Raw genomic sequence first — 23394 nt, 5'->3', positions numbered from 1 at the left:
CGTTCCCGTTTCCCATCAATTTACAGCCGAAATGCTCGAGTGCCCAGTCCATCCCACTGTCTGCTCAGCTTTACTTCATTCAGACAACCTATTTTGTTCTCTGTAACCTCACTTAAATGTCACGAAGTAATGGTCCTTGCCTCATCAAAAAAACATGATTATCCACACCCACAGACAAGATATATCACTGTATGATTCACAGCCTTCACACATTTAATAATGTGAGTTTCATATGATGAATGGCTTGTACTGTAATGGCATTTAGAGTTGAGATAAACTGTTTCCAGTTTTAGAGATAGAAACCTGTACTGCTTGTCTCAAGAAGTAGTACAGTTTATTTTTGCTGTGGCTTTGGAGAAAATTCTCTAAGGTCTCAAATAACCACAATGAAACCACCAGTTTTCTCACTTTGGACTTAAAACTTCTAATTTCTATTTCTATAATGGAAAGTTCTTGTTGTTATGTTTTGTTATGGGTAGTGTTTTTTACCCAATCCAAAGACTAAAACTAACTATTCAAAATCTATACTTCTGTTTCTCCTATTATAACAATTCTTCTTTAAATCTATCTCTTGTGACCTCCCAGACTTTATGGAAGTGCAAAACTAAATTGCTGAAGCACGAGTTTTGGTACTACTCTATTTCCAGCTATGGCTAAACTACAACACAATCACCTGCTTTGATCTTTCCAGAAGCAGCAAATCTGCCAATCAAAAGAACTACATGATTAGAGACTATAGTAATCAGATGTTTAACAGTGTCAGTCATGCAGCCAGCCTGACTAACAAAAGAAAAACACCGGTGTGATTACTGCTTTGAATGCTTCAGCCAATTTGCATACAGATGATTAATTCACACTAATGTCACCGCTTCCCAGAGGGTTGCTGCTGAGACAGAGTATGGTTAAATATCTAGTTTCATGCCAGTAGTTTCTGGAGCAGAACGCTGTCACGCTGAGGTGCGTTGGAAAACTGCACAGGTTAACAAAGGCTTTAATCATTGAAATCTTTGTTTTGTTTTTGCATCACCATTAGACTACATCTATTGATTACAGCTGCACCATTCCTTACAATGCAAGTCCTCATTTACAAGGTTTAATTTCCTTGATACTTGCCACATGGGAATCTGAGACTTTCAACAAACAACAAACAAGCAACACCTAAAAAGGAGCGCCACTATCAAACTGCATATTTAAAGCACGTGAATATACATTTCACACAACATAGTTTATGATACTCATTTGCGATGCAATGCACCTGTAGTTCAGATTGTTACTAAACATGACAGGATTTCCAATAATCACTCAGCTACGTTATCAGGTTTATTAAATATATCTACCCTTGTTATATGAACTCCTGAATAACATTTTATCCTCCTGAAACCAGTACACAAAAGAGTCTGTTTATGAACAGAAGCTTTGTTCCATCAAATGAGCAGCTCCCTTTCTTCAATGACGCCTTTGCACTGCCTTTTTGTTTATTTCCTGAACCAATTAAGTGTCACTTTATCCTTCCAGCCTCTCAGAAGCAGTGTAGATAGCTTCAGGTGCTTACATATATCTGCCACTGAATGGAGGGGTTTTTTCAGGGGATCAAAGTCCTTTCATCTGGCAAACCTTTGCTTTTCCCAGCCCTTTCATTTCCTCTTGACTTTCTACTGAGGGTTCATCTCATCAGTTAACCAACCAATGACGTATGTTTGTCTCATTTCCCAAAAGAGGAGAGCAGAGGACAGATGTTGAATACCATCTGACCTCTACCAGGCTTGGTTTCAGTGTCACTGAGTGGGAAAAAACAATTTCAATTGCAAGATTAATACCTTTAATTAAATACAAGGATTAGTTTGACATTTTAGGTAATATCCACTTTCTTGTGGACAGTTGAAAAGATCGATACCACTCTCATGTCTGTCATTGGACAAATTAAATCTAAAATGTTAATTATTGAGCTTTGGAGGTGTCAGGAGGTGAAGTTTATTCTTCTTTTTTTTTAAATCTTTGGACAGAGGCAGGCTAGGCTAGGCTGTATCTACTGCGTCTTCATCCCATTTCCTATTATGCTAACCGACTGCTGGCTATAGCTTCACAATAATGAGGGAGTAACTCCTTCACACCCTGTAATTGGTAAAACCACTTTAAGCTGGCTTTAGCTGAGCATAAATTATTGACTGCAGTTCAGAGCAGTGGTGATAACAAAACTCCTTTAATAGCCAACTCCTTAACTTTCCTACACTCATCACCATCTCCACTATTAAGGATTATTATACTGTCCTGAGATATTTAAGGGCAACATGCTTATTCAGTTTCTTGTCAGACGTTAGATGAGAAGCTCGAGACCACAATGTATTTTAAATGTGACAATAAAACCTAAAGATAGTTATCCTAGCTTTGCATAAAGACTGGAAACAGTTCATTAATTCATATATTTTTCAGTGCAAAAGTACATAGTAAATAACATGTCTCTTGGCTGTAGCTTCACATTTAATGAACATATATCTTGTAATCTAATTCTTGGGAAAAATGTCAATAAGCATATTTTCTAAATGAATGAAAAATAATACTTGCTGTTGATCTTGTGCATAGTTTTGATTCTTCAGATTTCTAAAGTGATGAAAGAGAGATAGAGGACACACGTGTGTGTGGGTGTGTGCAGTCATGCCATCTACAATCTAAACATATTAATCATGTTGCTGTGAGTACACACTGTCAGGTACACACAGTATCAGCCAAAAGATGCTTTGAGATCAGAGTATTATCTCTTTAAAATGATGGATGTAAGGACTGTTTGGAAAAACAGCAGTACAGATACTATCAAAACTCACTGATATACAGTCGAGATTAATATACATATAACAGTACCATGCACATTTTCAGTTTTTATGCTAAGCTATGGATGGACTACTAGCTATAGTTTCAGTGTATTTCCCAAAATTTCAAAACATTTCTTTAAATTTCTATGCACATGCAGGCTACACTTCAAGTGAAATAGGTCCTCTTGATGACATCCATCTGGAGATTCTTTCCACAACTTCCCCTTCCTATTGTAGGCGTTATAAGCACATACTGGCTTTTTATTTTAAGCCCTCTAGAAGTCCTTCAGTTGAGTCCTTCACTTCAACAATATCAAAGGTTATGTCTTTAGTCCAAAGCTCCACATTGAAGGTATTACGAAATGACCAAAGAGATCAAAGTGCAAAAATCCTTACAGAACAAACTTGAACAGTATGGCAGCGCAGAGCATCTTGTAGAAGCATTAGCAGAGAAGAGGTGCTACAAATCAAAAATGAAAGATAAGCTCCTCTGGATCAAGGATAGCAATCAGACAGAAAATAGGTCCCAGAGGAAGAGATCAGAGGCCAACGTGATCCTGCTACTCAATCTCAGACTCAAACAAGACAGTTCAAAAAGAATCAGAAAGAAGGGGCTTATTCGGGTGGAAAATGATCAGCACCTATTGGAACAAGTAATAGCTCTGGGATGTATGCTGGGTCAATGGAACAAACATTTTATTCGATAAATCAGGGTAGGTGGGAGGAAATTAAAAAAAAGAGATTGACAGAAATAGCTCTGTTGCAGCAGGCAGAGCAAAAGCACACCAGGGACACACTACAGTCAACACTGCATGTTCCAATGTGACTGGAAAATAAAGACAAAACATATGACTATAAAAACAAATGTATGCAAAAATCATAGGTTTCTTTTTATAACCACTTTTCCAGCATAGGAAAATCTTTAGCATGGAAACACATTTGCAAGAAACCCAGCAAGCATTTCCCTAAACCAATACACAGTTGAGCTCCATACAAAACATTTACAGTACTGTAATATCACCATTAGTAACATTCTGTGCCTACAGGAAACTTTCCAAGAACATACGTGAAATGGGCTGATAGGAGAATAACTACAGAGAGATATTTGTGCAATACATATCAATCAACCTAAAATACTTGAAGAAAAGCAATTTTCCATCATCATGACTGCAGGCGACTAATGTACAGGAGCCTGTTTCCTTTTTTCTCAGCCCCAGCACAAAAAGTTAACTATATGCAAATGACTTCAGATGAAAAGACTAGAGGGGAGGAGGATGACGGAGCGTTATCGAGCATTTCTTCTTCAGGCTTTGTGTTGTGAATGTGAACGAGAGAGATTATAGCCCCCCTCTCTCTCTCTCTCTCTCTCTCTCTCTCTTCTCTCTCTTTCTCCCTCCCTCTTTTTCTGTGTGTGTGTGTGTGTGTGTGTGTGTGTGTTTCTATAATCATGCTCTGCTAAATTTATTACTAGCTGCATTCATGTGTGATTACATCCTGAAGTGTTACAAACCTACTTGACAGTCATATAAACACATCGGTGGTTCAAGTGTGTGTGTGTGTGTGTGTGCGTGTGTGTTTGTGTGTGTGTGTGTGTGTGTGTGTGTGAGAGAGAGAGAGAGAGAGAGAGAGAGAGAGAGAGAGAGAGAGAGAGAGAGATGTACTGTAACTGTATTCTTACAATGCACACATGCATATGAGGGGCATGATGTATGAAAGTTCATAATTAAGTACATAACAAAGGACGGATAATTTACAAGATAATTATAAGATAAAGTCTTCTTAATGCATAGTGTGAACAAATACATTGTTACATTGTTCTCAAATTCTGGTAGTATTACTACTTCAAACTCTTCCTCGGGTTGAACTCCTGATGAAGATCTCTTGCAAAAGATCCCTTATCACTTTGACGCTGATGACACAGCTCTTTTAAATTCTCTCTCAGGAATATCAAATGCTCGATGGCCAAAAGTTTTCTCCAGCTTAGTCAGAGTAATTTTTTTTAACCTCTGTATTCATGTGAAGCAAGCTCTGGAGGCCGTCTTACATGCTTTTAGCTCTTCATTTCTCAGTTTGCAGGACTCAGCCAATCATTTCTTTCTTAGGTGAAACTCAAAATGTAGCACCAAGACCATATCTTCTCATTGGCCTCCCGACTCCAGTTACAAGTAAAACATACATTTGATTCCAGATCCCTCATATGCTCTTAGATCATTTCTCTATAAACCACTGCATTAGAACTTGTCTCGCATTAAGCAAATTAACATTTGCTGTGAACACAATAACAATTTTTTGTGCGATGGTCGTGATGCCTGCTGTCCTCCGCAGGTCAACAGGTGAGGCTTTCTGTTCAGCTTTCATCTCAAAACTCTGATTGTTGTTTTATTCTGTGCTAAATATATGAGTAATCAATGCCAATGACCAATTCCATCCTGCTCATATTGATGCAGAGAAAACAACACTGTATGTTGTAATGAAAGTGTCATTATGAAATGTCAAGTGTTATTATTAAACACAACAGCGAGGAAAATTCCACAACCACTTGGAAATGTATCAACTAATAACTAGAGGTCTCATCGTGACAGGAAAATATTTTCATTTCATGTTTTATTAAATTATTTATCATTGTATTTTAGCATACATGGCTGCTTATTAAGCCTATAAAAGCATATCATGTCCTCCTTGATACAAACAACCTTTATTGATGCCAACTGTTGACTGTTGAATTATTGCAGAATAATGTCAGAATGAGGGTTTGATGTTCGTGAACTGAGGGCAAAAATTCTCTCGTCCCTGTCCCTCTCTCACACACACACAAACACCCCACACACATAAGCAAAAACACACACTCTATCGTTCTTTTGCAGTAGACCATGAGTTATTTTTAGCCAAAGAATTATAATCAGTAAAAGACCAGAGCAGATCTCTTCACTATTCTCCTTCTGCATATTGTTCAGAGCAAACAGAGCAGCACCAACCCGCACACACACACTCACAGAAATACCTCAGTGCTTTTTTTTTTTTTTTGCCAACTGTTCAACTCAATATAAATAACACTCATAATTACAACCATTTCAGTGACATATTTCTAACTTTATGCATTTGTCAAAATATCATTATCTAGCAGGTGAAGGAGGGAAAAAAATAGTCAGAATCAATGCTGGAAGTTTTCAGAAACGGTAAAAAAAAAAAAAAATCATCCTTGATTGGAGGCAGCAGGTAATGACAGGCTTGAGCGCCGCTGCCTGAGCTGAATTGGCTGGAATGAAACTAAGTCCACGTTGATAAGGTTCCCAAATCATTAACAGACATGGGCAAGATGATTTTTATTCATCATTGAGAAAATGAACAATGAACACACATCCGCTGCAGTAGCTGTAGCCTTGTGCCTGGTTTTCTTCATACTTTCTATATTTATTTTAAGACTATTAAATGTATTTAAATGTCAATATGATATAATTTTTCTTCCTCAGTGTGACATATCGCATATAGAGAGTCACACAATGCAGAAGAAAACGTATTGGTTCAATCACAATGATTGAATGTGCATCACTTTCTAAATTTATGCCTGACATTCTGTCTAAGGCAATATTTCCCCACTACATTTGCTATCCTAATTGTAAAACAGGGGTGTAACTCCTTCACACCCTGTAATTGGTCATGCCCTGGCACCTACAGTAAAACCACATTAAGCTGGCTTTAGCAGAGCATGAATTATTGACTGCAGTTCAGAGCAGAGGTGATAACAAAACTCCTCCATTATATGTGCAAGTAGCCAGCTCTTTAACTTTGCCACGCTCATCACCTCCACTATTAAGGATTATTTTTTAGTGGCAGAAATGATCAGGCGGGATTTTAAGCAATATTCTACAATGTCCTGAAATATTTAGTCGGCAACATGCTGAAGAAAAAATGTGAAAAAGCATATTTTGATCATGAAAGTGTTCATTTTAATGTAATGACAAATAATTTTTGCTTTTCGTTACAACATCAAATATAAGACTGAACATAAAGAAACACTTATCACTAATCACTTATATTTTAATGGTTTGATACAGTACATGCATAGCTTTGATTCTTCACATTTCTAAGGTGATGAAAGAGAGATAGAGAACACGTGTGTGTGGGTGTGTGCAGTCATGCCCTCTACAAAACAAACATATTAATCATATTGGACACATTGTCAGGTACACACAGTATCAGCCAAAGATTTAAAGATGCTTTGAGATCAGAGTATTATCTCTTCAAAATGATGGATGTAAGGACTGTTTGGACAAACAGTAGCATCGATACTTCAAAATTCATGCAATTAAGATGAGCATATAACAGTATCATTGCAAAGGTAATTAACTAAAACATCTGCTCAGGCTAAATTGACGTCACTGCCCTAAAAATATCTCCAAATGGGATAATCACTCTTTATTTCAGACTCGGTTTCAATTTTCTGTCTTTGAATCTTCTATTCAGGACCATTAATATAAAATAGAAAGTAAAGGATCTGTTTAATAGTTTTTCCTCTTTCACGGGAGGTCTGAGTTCAAAGTGGTTTATCACAATGCAAGTCCTTATCAGGTATACTTTTGCACATTTGGATTGGCTAGAGAGGAAATGTGTACTGCTGGCTTCACGCCAGTCCACATGATCCTGTATTAACCTCGTCTCTCTCTCACACACACACACACACACACACACACACACACACACACACACACACACACACACACACACACACACACACACATACACAACTGTCACATATTCACAGAGGTGAAGAGAGTCTCCCATTTCCTCTCTGGTTGATACCATTACCATTATCTGTGCCATTTAGAGCCCAGGAAGAGTCTGGCCAGCAAAGTACACTGCAAATTGCCCCACTATTAACTAATCAGTGGATAGATGTAGACAGATGCGCCTCATGTTCTGCAGTTTCTATCACGGTCAGCCTCATATTAATCCATTAGGACTGTCAAAATTAAGTTTTTCAGCATGAATGCGTGCTTGTACAAAGTACTTCCACCAACACACTACTTTATGTACAGGAATTTTACTGCAATTAAAATTTGACAGACTGACTACTTTTTATTATTTTAGTAATAAACTCTGACTCTTGTAATTTGCAAAAAGTGCTTTTAGGTACAATTTCTTTTCTTTGAACTACAGGTTCATTAAACTAACTAACAAATGTTTTCTCAGTTACTAATTAAAGTTAGTTAAATACTTTCCCTATTTAGAAAAGTTTAGAAAATAATAATTAAAAACGGTTTTAATAAATTTAAATGAGAAATCCATCAAGCGTTTAATATTTTAATGAATAGGTTTATTTTGTGAAACAAACTACGAGCACCTGCTCTTATTCAAACATGTCTTACAACTTATAAATAATAATAATAATCATCATAATTACTGTTATTATTATGAGTAGTAGTAACTTATAGCTTAAGTTATACTGCCCATAAAATTATACACTAATGAACTGTAATTAATTATGACTTTGATGACTTATAATTGCTTTATTATTGATTTATAATTAGTTATAATTAGATTGATTCCTATTGAGTTTGAAAGTTATTCATTTATACTGCAAATTAAACTGAACTGCTCTGATAATAACCAATATATTATTCATTATATTAGCACATCTGTACTAATTTAGGTTACATCCAAAATCTCTCTTGTATGCTGTCAATTAAAACTGAACCCATTGGCTTGTTTTTGGCATTAAAGCAGTCATTTTTCAGTTTCTAAGAGACCTATGGTTCTGGTTCCTTTAACTAAAAGCAGACATTTATAAATCTTTATAAAACTCGACCAGCAGGGATTTCAAACAGTCAAACAAAAGCACATGAATAGATCTTAATAAATTTAAATACATACATCAAAACCTGTTTTTTAAAAGTCTTATAAAACATCTAAAGTATTCATAAGGGATTGTGAATGAATACCATTAAAGCACAAAAAGAGAAATCACGATAAGTGACTTTTTTATTGTTGTCCTATGACATGATAAATAAATTTAGTGTAATAGCTGTACTTTAGTGTCCTAAATTCAAATCTCATTGTTGTTCCAGTTAGTTAAAGATAACTTTGGTCGACCTTTTTTTTCTATAAAGTCACTTTCATGTGTCATTCTAAAATAAAATTTCAGGCACTCATTCAGGTTTGAATTTGCATAAACAGGCAAACATCCCCCTTGAGATCTTAAAAGCCTGCTCACAGCAAAGAAAGACGGTGACAGATGGGCTGACTGTCATCTAGGTGACTTACTGTACGGCACTCTAAATCCACTCTCTCCATATGCAGATCATAATTCACATCTTAAAGATAACCTTGCTTTTGCAGCTCCAGAGACGTATGAAGAAAATAAATAAATAAATAAATAAAGCGCACATTCTTCCACAGTATGCTCTCAATTATCAGTGTGAGGGAGGACCCTTTCTCAGGAGGCCCTCTCGACCTATGCTCTTTTTTCCACATTAAGTATGTTTTTAAAAAGAAGCTCAATCTTCTATCAGTCTCTGAGCTGATCTGGTGGAAATAAAAGAGAGAAATAAAGGTAGCCAGCATCAAAATACCCGCAAGCACGCAAACCACAACATCCTATATCGAACTGGAGGCTTTAGATTTTTGCATTTTGGGTTTTTCTTCTCTCCAAGTCTGCTTAAAAATCATAAAGCCAAAATATTCATTTAAATGTGGCCAGACTGACGAGAGTAGAAATGCAGAATAAACCAAGATTGATAAACTGCTACGCACTTAAAATCACAAGAAACTTTTTTGCAAAGATGGCTGTACACAGATCCCATTAGGACATGCCTTTTGTCCTACATCGCCAACTCCCACTTGAACTGATGTGCAGTTGGAGAGGAAGGACAATGCAGCTGAGGGCTATGGGAAAGCAATTAAAGAAATATTTTGCCATTGGACTTCAGCCGAAAGGCATTAAATACAACTCCCTTCTGGGCACAGTGTTCCTAGTACAGTCTTTTGGGTCATGGAGTGGACTCTGTGTGGATGTTACCCACTGTAAACGGACAGAGAGAGAGAAATTACTGCTGTTATTATGATGATGCACAGTACCTAACAGGACAATTAAAATACTCTTACAGTCCTTTAATATTGTGACTAGAGAGGGGTGATGTAAAGAAACTGATAGAGGTGGAAATGAACAGAGAGTGAGAGAGAGCAAACATTACAATAAACATTCAATTAACATTAAGAGCCATATGAGACAAATTGAGGAAAAGAAGCCAGTGGCCAAAGAGAAAAAGAGGGGAGTGGAAGTGAGAGCAGAGAGCTTTTCAAGAACAGAGCAGTTATGCTGCAAATCATTCTCTCTTTGCACAACAACCCCTGAAGCCTCATTTTGGAGTCCCTAAAGCTCTCAGACCCTCAGAAAGAGACAGCCTGGACCTTTCTATTGCGCTGGCTCACTAGTCAGATGTGTAACTTTCTTTTTTCTTTTTCCCCTGGTGTTATGACAATAACCAAAACAATAGACATTGTTGTTGAGGCTGAAACCAACTTGAAAATGCAGTCCCAGATTTCCAGAGGAAAATGCCTAACACGTGTTGGAAAGGGGTGAAAGTCTTTGGCCACAATCTCCAAAGTCAGCATCAATGGCTCTCCCTGGGTGCCACCAATCAATCATGGAAACCTTAATTGGGGGTGATTACACACGACTCTGTGAGTCATAGAGAGAATTGAAGTGCGAGCCAAAATTAGGATGAAAAAGAGCCAAACGGCAGAGGAAATCAATGAGTGGTCTGGTAGGCTAGGGATATTGTAATAAGTCAGAATTAACAATGTCTCACAGCACACACAGGGCTTGGAAGGGAATATTTCGCTACATTAAATTACTGCCGACGGCACTGAGAGTGAGATTTCACTGTTGAACCGCAGGAGTCTTTCAGGGGTCTGATGTGTCATTCAAACTCTTGCTAGATATTTCTTTAGGCCTCCAAACGATTTCTGAATCATTTCATTTTTTTTATTTTTATCAAGGTGTACCTACTGGCTAGTGTGTGTTTTCTTTAATATGTTAAGTCGTCTATAGTGCAAAACAGAAATTCTCATTAATAAAAAGATTACTATCTACAGACTGCAGGCACGTACGCAGACAGATGCATCAGCGCCTTGTGCGGGCGCCAAATCCGGAGAAAGGGTGCCAAAAATATTCCAGTGCGTCGTTCTAAATGTCAGTGTTTAGAAAAGAAAAAAAGAAAAAGAAAAGACAAACATATCGGGTGTGATAATCAGGACACCTGAGTGATAAACAGCAGGGAAGAATGGAGATGAATACAGACAGAAAGGCGGGAAAGCAACAACTTGTTTTTATGGAGACTGTGGAAATCAGGAGAGGTTGAATCCTTTTTTTTTGGTTGTTTTTGTTGCTCAAGAACTAAAGAATCTAATTTTCAACCAGGCTGACCTGAAGCACTGAAAAATGAAAATGTATTTTATCTAGTAAAAAGGAGCTTTTAAAGACGAGCCACTGTCTGTGTCAGCGACCCAGAATTCTGTGCACTCTTTGGGTGTCTCACTAAGCGACAGAAAGCTATCGGGGGTTGACACTGGGAAAACCCCCAGGAAGAATTTTCCAACCCAATGCAGTAGGGAGCAGGTGAAAAGATTTAGAGCAATGGTGGGAGGATGGAAGGTATAGACAGAGGAGACTGAGAATGCAATTAACCGTGAAGGACGAAGAATCAGTCAGTGCAGCATCAGAGAAAAAAACATGAAGAGAGGAGAAGATGGACGAGAGACAAATAAGAGAAGACATGCCATTGTGTCAGTCTGGCCTCTGATAGACTCAAGACTCAAGAAACAAACAATGAAATGTGGCAGGAGAAGCACGAGGTAAGGGCTCTCTGAAGATAAAATGAGATAGTTTGTACAAATTCTAGCACATACACGGAGTAAAGTGTACGGATGAAAGAGCCAACAAAAGCAAAAGCAGAAACTGTGAACAAAGAGAAAATACCGGAGAGATAGAGAGAGAGAAAATGAAACAAGCGTGTCATTTCTTGCTCCACCGACAGCAGAAAATAGAAGCACATGGACATTACCATGCTAATTGGATTCTTCATACAGATGCGTGAGTTCCATTTACTGTCAAAATCATCCAGCAAAGTAAAGATGAGTTTACATTAGGGTATCTTTTAAAAGCTCTGTTCAATCATTTTAAATTTAAAATATACAGTATTGTTGAGGAAGAAGCTTTAACATGTGGCTGTTTTCAGGCTCAGTGAAGGCTTTGTTTTCTAGAGCAAATGAATTAGCTATCAGTGTTAAACATTTAGCAGAGTAACTGCTAATTGTTGTTTGCAAGGAGTCATTTGGTAGGGGCGGCCTAAATTGGGGATTTAGGATACTTAGGAGGGTTAACAGCTTTTCTTAGCCGGGCAGAAATTTAGAAACCATTCTGTGGAATTGAACTTGCATTAAAAGCCCAATTTAACAGCTGTAAAGACACTTTAATGAGACAAACAGCTATTAAGTATCTTACAATTTGAAACAGCTGTCCATTAGGTTATAATAGCCCCAAAAGAAATGATTTCATACTCTTGCTCTTTTGGTTTCAGGACCCTATAAATGACTTTTTCAAGATGAACAGGGTCGATATAATAAAAAGGCGCTGTGAAACTGCATGTTCTTTTGGCCCTGCTAACAAATCTTCATGATTTTAGACAGGGAACATTGGATCGATCAAGGAAGTCAGGGAGCACGTTTTGCCATTAGCCGAGCAGCTGTAGTGTTTTGAGTAGCAAATTGAATTTAGGTATTAGAAGATGAGAAGATATCACAGGCCAGAGGAGACACAATGACATTTCTATGAAAATGTTAAGCCATCGGAAAACCATGGCTGTATCTCACAAACACAAACACACACACACACTCCTAATCTGTTGAATGGACTATCAGCCATTCACTCGATTCTAGCACCACCTATTGATACTACTGCTCACCATATGAAGCTCTCTAGATGCAGCACCGATCACAGGCGATTTGTCACTGCATGAAAAAAACACGGCTTCATTTGTATTAAGCTGAAATAAAGACCTTTTTGTCTCATTAATGTCATGTGCATCTCTTTCCTGGAGTCTTCAGTGAGTTCAGGCACAAATCACATGCAAATATTCCAAGCTTCTATTACTCTGAAACTGCTCATCCAGCCACCTGCACTTGGTAAACAGCTTAACGGGGTGGCGATAACTGCAACAGATGACTGTGAAATTGAATTTTACAACAGTAGATCCCCTTGTCTTCATGGGAAATCGTAAAAAGAACATTTTCCTGAATAAAGTTCAAATCTGACTCATGCAGATAACTGAAAGTTAATAAAGATGGAAGGCTACTGAGTTGTGTGGCACGTATAGGAATACTTAACTTTAATCACATCCTATAAGTGGTCCAGCTTGTTCATTGTTTTTTAGTACTCTCAAAATGTCTGTATCTTCACTGGTCTATCTGGGCACTGTTGCATGTCTATGGTAACATGAAATGAAGAACTAAAGCCTGACCTCTGGCTCTGACGACATACTCCTATTTATTATGTAATGGAAAAGGTTAAACCGCAGCCTTGGATCTGTCTGAGCCTGATGTATGGCTTTCCAGCATGAGAACTCTAAATCTTAATGTGTGACATTTCAACATGAGTCCAAATTATGCAGTTTCATTTCGCCTGGCTCCTGTTTCAAGGTTTGCAAAACAGCCAATGTAAGTAGTTAATTGCGTGACAGCAAAATTGTCCACATCATCCAAGGGTGGCTTAAGACAGCGTGTGGTTCAAAGGAGAGGGCTTTTCCACACTGGTAACTCTGGACCAGAATCATGTTAACTGACATGACTCTCTGTGGTTTGTTCTGCTAAGGGTGCATTATATGTGGAAGTGTCACTGTTAGTCCTGAGGAGTAAATTGACCATTGCCTTGTTCATGAACACGTCGATTACGATGCACAGACAGAGTGACATTGTGGGTCATTGCATGTTCGTATGAATAAAACATGGAGCATAAGCTTGATTAATATTGAGGAATAACAATGGGCAGTGGATTGTCTGCTGACCTTCCCTTAGTGATGGGTCTCAATTACATGACTGTGTGTGTGTGTTTGTGTGTAAGAGGCAAGGGAAGAAGACAGAAGCCGTGTGTGCTGCTGTGTATTTGCATTCGTGTGGTGTTCAAATCATGTTTTCCGATGGCAATTACAAGACTGCTGTCGTCCAAAAGCCCAAAGTACGATACAAAAGCACAAAGATGCTGCATAAGTGTGCTTGGTGACCATTGATATTTAACACACAATAGATTTTTGAATGTGATGCACAATGCTCCTCTAAAAGGTCTACAGACAGCTCCGGTCTCTCTCAGAATCTCCTGTCCCTTCAAATTGGGAGCCAATTTGCAGCGAGCTCGTTTGCCTGCCTCTGACCAGACAGAGAGACAGCGTGTGAGATGATGAATGACGAACTTATCTCTGAGATTCAGAAAGCAACCAGTAATGTTGCTAACCCAGCCCCAACCCACTGCAGGGCACTGTACATATCTCAGCCTGCCTGTCTGCACATATCCCTTCTGTGCTGTCTTTCTCATTCCGTGCTGTTTCTGTCTTTATATGTCTTCGACAGCCTGACTGCATGTCTGTTGCTATTCTTGTCTTTGTCTGTGCTGCACGGTATAGGCATATCGGTACTGTGCCGAGAAGCCCTCGTTCCTTGCAATCGTATCAGCTCACTGAAGCCACTTCACTCACCATTGCCTCTAATCAAAGCCTAGATGACACGCGCCATTACTCTGAACACGGTTACGTAAACACAAAGGAATCCCCAAAAGAAGAATCCCAATTTAGACATCTTCAAGGCAAGCACTTCAGTTTTTGCTCTGAACTGAATGAAATGAGGCAGGCAGCATTCGGCAATGATTTTGGCTGATTTTGTTTCCGGGTTGTGGGCTGGTGGGTCCATGAAGGAATGCTTATTTTGCTAATATAATTTGAATGCATGAGGGTGGTTTAAAAACCAGTGTCAAAAATTCTCACGCAGAAGAGAAGAGAAGTCCTGGGTGGATTCAGCTTGAGAAAATATAACTCACACAAAGTCAACAGTTCTTTCTGAGCGCAAAGCTCACAAAAACAGCTTTGGTCTCACCCTCTGCACAGTCTCTGTGTTCTGTAAGCGTGGCACTATGATTAATGCAAGCGTAGAAAGGTTGCATGCATTGACCTTTAATCTGTGTATAGTACGGGTCTACTTTTAAGCATTGTGTGCTGTGTGACTGCTCGTTTTATGTGTGCGTCCTGGTGTGTATTTATTAGTATGTAAAATTATATATTTATTACTGGGAACATAACAGACGCCTCTCTGTTTTTCTTCCCTGAAGAGAAGCAGGAGCCTGTATGGACTGCAACAATACAATGTTGAATGTGTGTGTGTGAATTATGTGTGGATGTATAAGTCGTGAGTGTGTGTGTACGCTCCTTCAAATCTCTTTAGCTACAAAGATGAGAAACTAGAGTCTTTAAACACCTTTATGTATGCAGTTTGAACGCCGCTATTGAAAATCCCTCTGTAAATTTGCATTGATTAACCAAAAAAGTTGTTTATGTTATTCCCTGGGCATGAACATATTTGTGTGGATTTACTGCATTTACAATTCCTTCAGGAAAAACCACCAGGACACTGAACAAGATTGGCTATGTCTATAATGCATACACCCATGACTATTTTGAATCTAATAAGGATTCCTTTCACCCTTTACTTCAGTTTTCAGCCAAATAAATAGAGCATCAACAGCACAACATGAGTCTGAGTCACATTCTGCATTTTCCTCTTTTTTGTTTTCTTCTTCTGCCTAAAATAATGTTGAGCTAAGCTGGTGTTTAGATTTAAACACCTCTTCAGGTAATATAATAACATTCCTGCAGCAAGAACACAGGAAAAGGAAAATCCAGTTCATATTGCGTCAACAGTCACAGTCATCTCATGCAAAGAGAAGCAGATTTTCCTTCATCAGTCCAGAAAAAAGGTGGCATAAAATGATTCAAACTGAATGTCAAGATGGGAATATTACACCAGTAACTAAATAATCATAACGCCATTCCCAACAGTGCCTTAAAGAAGTTAAAAAAGAAAGCCTGAGTGCTTGACTTACCTTATACTTGAAGAGATTTTTTTTTTAGAAACTGCAGCCCTGGTTGAAAGAAACAGATGCTGAAGAGGTTCAGGGAAACCCGATGTTTGTCCTTCCTCGGAGACTGGCTCCTATGTAGGACTCCGCGTTAATAAAACTTTTTATTATTATTATTATTATTATTATTTGCATCCACGGAGATAAAACCCACAATAAAAAAATTAATCAAATGCTACTACTGCTGCGTCTTCTCCCAGGTGTCTGCCTTTTTTATGAGATGAATTAATGACCGGCGGTGCGCGCCGTGGAGGAGCGCAGGGCAGGGCGCCGGTCTGTAGCTGTTATGAGCGGTGACAGTTGACTGCCCGGTAATCCAAGTGCGTCTAACAGCCTCCCGTTTACGCGGACGAGCGTGCTGTGGTGGAGCTCCTCCTCGCCTTATCTCTGTCTGTGCGTTGCAGACACGCACAGTGAGCAGAGGCAGCCTCTCCACCGCGTGTGCGCTGCACACCGGCAACAAAACAAACAGCATAAGGAGAAATTACAGTACCGTGACACAGCTCAGTTTGTCTTGTTAGTCTTGATTTTGTTGTTGTTATATAGGAAACATATGACATATTATTTACTCTAATATTCGTTTAAAATGTACTTAAATGTCCACTTTGCATCTCTAATACAGTAGATTTGTGACAAAAGTGTTTGGTTATTATAATGATTATCTAATCACCATATGGCTGATTAAATCCCTCCTTTACACTTATATCCCAACAGCCACAATATCAGGCAATAAAGATTAGATTTAGTCAGGTACAAATTACCTCCTCTCAACAGATAGTATATAAAATGCTATAATCATCATCAATTTAACAACTCAATGCCCAGTCTCCACATCACACTTGAATAATTTGCATTTCATAATTGCAAGGCTTGATTGGCTGCCAGTTGTGAAGTCACTAAACCCTGCTTACAGAAGTACCAACATGTCTTAAACTCAGGTTTTAAAGGTTGCTTATAGAGTTGTGGACCTATAGTAGTGCTATGGAGCAGTTTTCTTATGAGTGGGTCAAATTTTTGTTCAAGATGGCCAACAGGTGGCAATAACGCACAAACACATGTTGCAGTACACCAGAAAGTCAAATAGAATACTGCTAGCTGAGATAAATGGATATAAAGAATACTGGCTTTCAAATAATCAACTTTGCAAATGTGTTATGAAGGAGGAATCATGTGTTTTGGTGAACAACACTGTAATGTAAACATAATTTTTGTTTGTTTAAAGAAAAATCCACAGGGTGTCTTTAAGGTGAGCACAGAGAAACTTCCCCCGTCAGCAGATGAATGTGAAAACAAACCGTGCTCGTTTATCATTCTGCACCGTGGAGCTCAAACATCCGAGCGAAGGAACAAAAAGAAAAACACATTTTTGAGTGAGGGAGGACTTTAAAGTCTGACCTCAACCAAAAAACTTACCATAAACAAGAGGCTGAATATCCTGCATCTGCTTTTGTTAATGACTCAGCAGCATTATAATCAGCAGTGGACCCTCCAGAATCAATGAGACAATAACTCTGGCATGAATTATAATCTTTTTTGTCATTGTTGCTCACCACTATTTCTTTTTCCATATCATCCTCACTGTGTGGTTTTTCCAATGTTTACGGTAATTCTCATCAGCATGAGAGTTTAACACCCATGCTCTTTATTTATATGACGGTGCTGCAGACCGTGTTGATTTCCTCTGGACAACTGATGAGTTGTTGGCAGATGTTGTCCAATATCCAATTATCATCCTAACAGGTTTTTCTGCAGTTTTCTGACAGTCTATTCTGTTTAGTCTTGAAGTGGGGATATTATTATTGATCTGTTTTTTAAAGGAGTGTTGTTTGACGAGGCGAAGGGGGCAAAAAAAATTATTTCCATATCTGATGCCTGGTAGTCAGACTTACTGTTTAGATGCTGGTGGTGTAGAAAACAGGAAACATCTGTGGATGCAACACCTTTGGGACTACTTAAAAAACAGCATGTATTCCTTGATGTGTGTTTTTTGTTCCACAACTTAAACTTCACACTTAATTACAACACAATCAGCTGTTTGTAAATCACAAATTTAACACACACACACACACACACACACACACACACACACACACACACACACACACACACACACACACACACACACACTCACAGCCAAGTCAGTGGCAGACATGTAGCTGCATATTTATAACACATTATAAAAGTGAAAGACATGATGAGGCTGTCATTTCTTAAGCCACGAGATCTGCAAACAAACAGCACTGCCTTCAAACCAAAGGACAGAGCATCCGCCCAGGAGAAGGACAGGTCTACTTGGAAATGCTAGTCATCATCCAGAGCTGAAAACAATATTGCCCCTGTCAGCTACATTTGACATGTGCATCTGCACACATACATTAATTAGATTAACCCTAAATCATATCATAGAACAAAGAATTTGACTTTCCAGTCACACTGATTTCTGGACAGGGGAAGAGAGCCAAATCTTTGGTTGTCAGTGACAGATTTTTGCTCTTATTCCAACTTCAAAGAACTTCTTCCTCTCTTTTCGCCCTCTCCACAACTGAATAAAAGTCATTCTGGACGTGTGAAACCGTATTCACATGATAAATATTTAAAGTTGTGCTGCAGATGGTATTGTGGTTAGCAAGTCCTCTTCATAGAATCCCCTCATTATGGTCAGTGATGATGGAAGGTGGTGGATGAGTGAGGAAAATGGAGCTGGAGGGATGCCTGTTTTGTGGGACATGCTGTGATGTGAATCTAGAGGATAGTGAGTGTGAGTCACAGCTTGAGTTTAATAGGATGTCACTGCATCAAATTCTGACATGGAAGAATGTAGTTTTACAGAAAACCTGGGATTGACAAAATGAGTCTGGAATGATTGTTAGCACTGAAGGATTGCGATGATGGAAGGTGGTGGATGAGTAAAGAAAACATATTGGTGCATTCTTGGTAATGATGTTCATGAAAACAGAGAAAAGAAGCGTTACTTCTAACTGACTTTTTTTATACCTTTTTAACGGTGATCACTGAATATCAGATTAGAAACAAAAACCTCGATCCTTGTGCACACATTCAACTCTTTAATGTTATCAAGTGCTGAAGTGTTTTCTGTCATATTTCATTCATTAATGTCTGAATATAATGTAGATGTCCAGCTGTGAATCAGTAAATGTGCCCAGAGTCACTATTGTTGCTGTCTTCTTCAGTATGTGGAGCAGCTCATTGATTTGTCTCTAGATGACGTGATCACTTTTCTCAATGCTCAGCTTTAAGAAGATTATTGAACAAGCTTTTATGATTTCTAAAAGACTTCCATCCTGTGAAAGTGGGCACTTAGCAATATACAAAGCTTGGTCTAATGCCAGGTTATGTGTCATGTGTGAAATATGTTGTCTCACGTCCAAATGCTAACCATGCACTAGTGAACCAGTGTTATGGTTCAGTATGGTTACTGTAGTTTAACTATATTTCTAAATAACTAATTTATAACACTGTAAGCTCAGAAACTATTCAAGTTACTGGCTAACCTACAGTCGGGGCCAGGGACATTGAATCTATTCAAAGAGAGCCAGGTGCAGTAAATACTTGGGCATGGACAGGGTTGTCATTTTTAATCCAAGACGTTAGTTCAGCCAAAAAGTGATCGGCCTCCAAAAAACTGAAAACTGGCTAAATCTAGAGCTGCTTTTGGCTGCAAATACACATAATGTTTTGTCTGTGGTAAAGAGGGAAGGTGTGTCTTTGTGAAATTTAAAAGTTTATAACTAAATAACCACAATGGTGACCAAATAAGTGTTTGCGATTGGCTGTGTCATTTAGTTATTTCCCACTTGACCTCTGACATTATGGATGGATCCACTTGAAGGGGTGTAGGGATGTGACACCAGTCACTATCATTTCCTGCAAATGCCTTACGGTATAATATAACTTATTGCCACTTTTATGACTGTGTAACCTCCAATAGGTTGGACTGTTTCAACATCAAATGGGCCATGGTGTGGTGCAGTCAAGAGAAGCTGTCACGCCACCTGCAACCCCTACTTCCAATGTCTCTGGTCAGGTCTTTATATAGACAACAACTAAACTTCAGAATGCATTTTCTATACAGAGCAAGGACCATGGATTGTTTCTTTTTAGCTCTAGTAAATGATCAGATTTGAACAATATATTAATACAACATTCCCATAATGCATAACTATAAAAATAAATAAAATAAAGTCTTAGTAGTGTGATCAGTTAGTTGATTTAAACATTAGTCTGTGTCACTTCTTACTGTCACAGTACTGAACTTTTCCATTAGCTCTGTGTCTGAATGTTTCTTTTTATTTTAATTGGCAAAAAAAAAGTCAGATCTCTGAAACTCAATTCAAACTTTACACTCTACATTTGGCCTTTTTCACATTTTGACAAGTAAGAAGCACAGGTACAAGTCGTACTACTTGTACTGGCTAAATTCCATTAAGCTACGCTGGTGTTGTTCATACTGCCACACTGTCATGGCTTAGTAAAGTTGAAAAGAACAGAGCGACCTGTCTTTTTTCTGCTTTGACAAGTCAAAATATCTGCTGTGAATTTAGTGCCATTTAATGACAAAATACTTTGCTCATCTCATAAATGTGTACAGTAAAAGTACAGTAAGTCTCTGCTCATGTAGTTGAACAGCCACCAACAATATATCCAGTTCTGTTGCCAGCTATGGAGCATGTTTGTCTGCTTTCCTAAATGTAATATGTATTAAAAACCTATTGTTAAGCAGCAAATTCAATTGTACCAATGTGTTTAGCTGCTGAGAGTGTAGAGAACTTCTCAACATGGGCTCAAAAAAGACTTCAACCCTTTAGAAGCTGGTAATTGAAGCATGGAGGTGAAGAAGAAGAGGCTCCTGATGGAAATCATTATTTATTTATTTATTTTATTTCGTAACTTTTCAACCATGCCTGAAGAAAACGAAAATCATGATCTGGCTTAAGGGAAAAATAGGCATCTATATTTGTTCGTTCTGCTCAAATCGTTTTTAATCTTCCCAACCTTGATGGAAAAGGATTCTGGCACATTTGCAGGAGGATGAAAGCAGGAGATTTACAGCTATGAGTCATCTGCTGTGAGAGAGATGGTATTCTCAAACAATAAAAGATGGACACAGCATGATTTTAACAGTAAATACCTGAGGCCACTTGGCAGTATTTGGTCAATATTATATTGTTAAAATAATATCTGTTTTTTACACAATAGGTTATAACACCTTTAGAACCAAACTAAGTGTGTCCTAAAAAAAAAAAAATTGGCATTCACCTGAAAAATCAATTATTGCACAACCACCGAAGCCAAGGCAGGGTGAAATTGCATTTGGAGTTTAGAAGTGGGAAGGTAGCGTAATGACTATTTGTATGCCTCAGATGCATGGACAGGCAACACACGTGCTGACAAATTAATCTCCGCCCGTTGGCATTTCTCTGGGAATAAATTGGAAATCTGCTATGGCCTCCGAAACATCTCAGAAGCAATAGAAGTATAGAGTCCTCTGACTTGTTTAATTATACAATAGTTACATGTGTTTGGCAGCCAGGTGGAATGTGAAGAACAGACCAGATTGTGGTGGTTTCGACGTGTCAATCTTAGGTGTGTGTGAGGGAAAGAAGGGTGGGTGGGGGTGAGATGAAAATGATGGATGTTGGGGAAACTGTGATGCTATGTCGTGGCAGGGACATGTTTGGTCTACAGTTTAAAAAGGTTTAAAACTCTGACAGCCCAGAAATGATGCATCTTAGAATAAATATACTCACTTTCATTTGCATGCAGTCTGTTACTCATGAGGCCAGAGTTTCTGTCCTGAGCACTAAAATAACCTAACATGTTTACCAAGTAAATTGTACATCAGGAACCACTGATTTGTGCACTCATCAAACATATAAATGACACTGCACAACAATACACCCAATTTGTTTCTACTTAGCAACAACATTAAGAAACCTCTGTGTTCACTTCCTGTTTTCATGAACAATAACAAAGTTATTTAACCCATCAATCTATAGCCAATGCTGTTTTGTTTGTCGATAATATCACAAACAACAAGAGATTTCCTGTTTCTGGCTTAGGGGACACTTAGGGACACATTGGATAAGATTGATTTGTTTGAAGCAAAAACAATAGTATATGAGCTCAGGATTTAGTTTTCCTCTGAGGAACTATATCATTTAAATATTCAATTCATGCTTGAACATCTTTGCCAGCCTTTTAAAATCATACAACCAAAATGAGTTGGTTCTGTGCCATTAAAATAGAGAAGAAACCATGTAGCCTGATCTGCAGCCGGTGGTTTTTAAACTCTAATTTTCTCATTGGCATCTGCTGCCAACGTTGTGAGAGCAGCTCATTTTAGCAAACAACATCCACCTACAGAAACAGATCGTCGTTGAGTAAATGCTGCTGAGTCAACACCTGAGCTCCATGGCATGGGTTGCTTCAATATTCTGCAACATTAGTGGCTCCAAAATCTCTTGTGTAAGCAGTTTATATTGGTTTACCTAAAGCAGCCAGAAAAGTGGCTAATTGACTTCCAGTCTTTAAATTAGATGGCAGCTTTTTTGATTAGTGTATATTTACACTAACTTGTGCTACAAATAGACTTGTCAACATTGCTTTCTTTGGATGCTCTTGTATGGTAGATATGTGAAGGTGCCAGCAGGGGGCGTCTAAGATATTTCCCTTCACCTACAGTACATCTACATTTAAAATCATCATTAAATTGATTAGGTACCATGTTAAATGTTAAATTAGATAGTATAGTCTATTTCCAAGTATTTAACATTGAATTCTAAAACAGTTTATGCACATGTAGCTGCTTTAAAATCAGTACTTTAGTTTGAGGTCAAGACAAATACAAAACATTATAACAAATTGCCTAAGATAGCATCCTACATGGAATTAATCTAATTTTAAATGAGAAGCATGATTCATTGTAAACGCCCATTAATCAGTATTCAGAAAGAAAGACAAAATTACCCTGCCTAATGTACTGCAACTAATGAAATAACCGGAGTGGGATCAATTCATCTCAAGCCCTCTGAACTAAACCAGATCTCTTGCAGTCAGTATCATATTGCCACTCATTAATGGTCCAATAAAGGGCTTTGTGATAATTAAAAGTTAACCACTGTGGCCATTAGTACCACATTTGTCATGTACTTTGATGATTAAAACAGACCATAAGAATATGCAAGGTGTAACTAAAGTCCAAACAAATCTTATGTCTCATGCCTAATTTATTAAGAGTTCTTTTTTTGAAATATTGAAATATTTTTTGATTGAAAAGTCCAGGTAAGAATAAGAGTTTACTTCCAAGAGGAGGAATATGCTTAACCTCAATTCCCCTAAAACTACAGACAGTCATGAGTTCAAGATTATGCGGCTTTTGAGGAGCTGAGT

The 23394-nt window shown here is 38.2% G+C and overlaps 1 protein-coding gene across 2 annotated transcripts in view; it reads right to left on the bottom strand.

Moving 5' to 3' along the window:
- calcr (calcitonin receptor) overlaps window positions 1–16382 on the bottom strand; it is a 48530-nt gene extending 32148 nt beyond the window's left edge. For both annotated transcript variants that reach the window (XM_019262632.2, XM_019262633.2), the window contains exon 1: window positions 15949–16382. The gene's annotated coding sequence lies outside the window, so the exon portion shown is untranslated. The remainder of the gene's footprint in view (window positions 1–15948) is intronic.
- Window positions 16383–23394: the final 7012 nt, after the last annotated feature.

Source organism: Larimichthys crocea, chromosome XIII (assembly GCF_000972845.2).
Source record: "Larimichthys crocea isolate SSNF chromosome XIII, L_crocea_2.0, whole genome shotgun sequence".
Lineage (NCBI taxonomy): Eukaryota > Metazoa > Chordata > Actinopteri > Sciaenidae > Larimichthys > Larimichthys crocea.
This window is presented reverse-complemented; position numbering and strand designations above follow the sequence as displayed.